General features: G+C 38.6%; 1 long non-coding RNA gene across 1 annotated transcript; it reads left to right on the top strand.

Moving 5' to 3' along the window:
- Positions 1-549: 549 nt before the first annotated feature.
- Positions 550-1,474, top strand: LOC147006839 (uncharacterized). Its single transcript, XR_015054576.1, has 2 exons — positions 550-978; positions 1,108-1,474. It is a non-coding gene; the product is annotated as an uncharacterized LOC147006839 (long non-coding RNA).
- The last annotated feature ends 1,526 nt before the right edge of the window (positions 1,475-3,000 follow it).

Genomic DNA, 3,000 nt, shown 5'->3' with positions numbered 1-3,000 from the left:
AATGGTGAAGAATCACTTCAATTATCACATCCGGATCCTTATCTTCACCAATATCTAACCAGTTCGTCCTTCGGTGACTGAGGTAATAAGAGGACTACAAGCACAGTCAAAGGTATTCCTGGGGGTTATGAGGGGGAAGGTGAGTACACAGCCAGTGGGAAATGGAGCTCTTGACATCAACTGCAACTCTGTCACCGGAATGGGGTTCAGGCCTGTTTAACTGGAAAAGACAATTCCCAGGGCGAGAATCGGGGACATCCTGTGGGAGGTGGGATTCTGTTAAACAGATAATTTCAGGTTTACCAGTGGCTGCTTAGATTGAGAGATCTGTCAAATTGGAGCAAAGACCTTGATGATGGGGATGGGGGAGGAAGTGCTGTTAGCAGTGAATGGGAAAGGGGAGGATGTGGGGGGACATGGAGAGGTGGAGGTGGGAGGATGTAGAATGGGATGTGGGGTGAGAATGGAGGGGCAGAATGCTCGGGAAGCGGAGAGGGTGCAGGATGCTGGAGAAGCACAAAGGGGGTGGGACGGTGTGGGGTTGTTTCTCTCAAAATTGCACAACTCCACTCAGCAAAACAAGGCAACAACTTATGAAGTTTCATTGTAGAACAATTTCTGTATATGATAACTTGGCATCAATAAACTATGAATAGCTTTATTCATATAAATATAATAATAAACTATGAATAGCTTTATTCAATAAACCATCAGTTTTTTTTCTTCTCTAAATTTTGAGGTCCTGTAATTAAATGTCGTGAATGTTTTAAGATATTTTCTAGAAATTTGCTTCTTAAATTTGATGTTGTTTCGTGATATTTTTGTAATCTTGTGGTATTGCTTCAATTTTGATTTTCAATGTGTGTATCAGTCATTCATATTTATCTTTATGTTATTTCCAGAGTGGAAAATCAAAGGAAGATGGAGGAGAAGGATCAAGCTCTTTCCAACTCATTGCAGCGTGCAGTCAATGCTGAGGTCTGATCTTTCAGACACACTAATAAACTCCATGTGGTGTCAGTGTAATCCAGCAGTGCTGGGTTAACATGCTTGGATGGCAACTGAAAAGTACACAAACTTTTTAATTTTCCTCTTTTGACTTTACAGTTGAAAGTTCTTCAGCTACAGAAGGCTCAACTCTTCAGTAAACTCGTACCAGAGAAGGGATTCCCATTTGGTGTGAAAGAAGATGAGGCGGCAATTATGTGAGCACCATAAGGGAATGAAATGAAGTTTGAATTTGAAGGAGATGAAGCCTCTTCATCATCATTGGGGTCTTTCTGAAATCATAACTGGCATGGACCGTGATGCTCTCTGGCATCCTTTGTAATGCTCTTTCTGATGTGATCATGATGCTCTTTGACATCATAACAGGCATGATTGTGATATATACAGTAATGTACAGTGTATGTATATATGTATACTGTATATATATATATATATATATATATATATATATATATATATATATATATATATATATATATATATATATATATATATATATAATCATAAATGGGACAACTTATAAATTGATCATTTGGCGTTTTACATCACAAAAACTTTAGTGTGGTCGAGCAAGGCAAAATATGATTACAGTATGTCCTAAAATGATTTTCAGGTGTGCAGTGTGTCCCAGAAAGAAAATCACTTTGTGGAAATATCATCGCTATAAATTGCCCACCGAAGGTGGACCGATGCTCTTGTGTATAATTTTAACTGCCACTCTGTTGTTCCAGCCAAAGAAAGCTGCATTAACCAATAAAAGCTGCACAAAGAAAGCCCTTTTCCGTTTCAAACCATACCCGGGTTCCACTACAGCTGCAGACAGGTTCCTCCATGTGTAGCATTGGGGTTCTCATGCATGTGCAACTTGTAAATTTGTGCACCTGTAGATGAACCCAGGTAGGGTTTGAAACAGCAATGGGTTTCTCTTGTGTAGCTTTTCTTGGTTGCCTTATGCAGCTTTCCTTGGTTGAAAGGGCAGAGTTATAGTTGATTAGAAAATGATCCCAGCTGCATCTGGGAATAATTGATTCAGTGAGACTGATTGGTTATTCCCTCCAATTACAGGTGATAGACATGATTGGACCTTTGGTAAATATATACATCGTGCCATTGGAAAAAATGTATATCTACATACTTAGAAAGTGTTTATCAAGCAATACAGGGTGTCCATAAAGTCCTTGTGCAACTTTGATCTTTCATAACTTTTGATGTACACATGGTAGTTTATAAACTGTAAATGGCACATGAAAGCATAATTCATGGGGTTTTTACTAAATATAGTTCAAATTATTAGGTCATCTCTATCATCTCAGTAGAGATGACATAATAACAGTCTCGAAGTCTGTCCGTACGTCCGTCCGTCCACAATCAAACCGAGTGGAGACAAATAACCAATAGTGGAATGGATAGAGGTCGATTAGACATGCACAACGATATAACTTTCAAGGTCGTCCAAGGTCGAGGTCAACGTCACGAGGCTGTCAAAATTACGAAAATCGTCGATTTCAAATCGTATCTCCTCCCTCATTTATCAAGAGAGATCAAATGTTATTAGTGATTCAGATACTATGGACTATTATCGAGAACAACACGAGCCATTTTATTGAAATTTGCTCTCGTTCCGATTTTATAGCCCTTCAAACTTCGCTCTGATTCCCCGTATGGGCCGTTCATAAAGTACATACAAAAATAAAAGTATTAAATTAAGAACCGGAACTCTCCGAGACAAATAATACATTTGAAGCTTTTGTCAGATTTAACTAAAACAATGGAAGTTTATATGCACACTTACTTTCATTTATGACTTTAACATTGTCTTGAATGTCAATTTGTACTTTTATTTTCATAAATGACGTGCTGTGATGTTAAAAGAAAAAGGTAAATTACACCGCTAGGGACTGCATCGTCATGACTTACAAACATTGGTTCATAAGGAACTGCTGGCTTTGCAAGCGATTAGCGATTAGCGATGAATGAGGGGGGTGGGTGGGT

This window comes from Eptatretus burgeri, unplaced genomic scaffold (assembly GCF_056783735.1).
Source record: "Eptatretus burgeri isolate ZD-2024b unplaced genomic scaffold, Ebu_testis_v1 Ebu_testis_scaffold_2038, whole genome shotgun sequence".
NCBI lineage: Eukaryota > Metazoa > Chordata > Myxini > Myxiniformes > Myxinidae > Eptatretus > Eptatretus burgeri.
The sequence above is the reverse complement of the archived record's forward strand: the minus strand, read 5'-3'. Positions and strand labels throughout refer to the sequence as shown.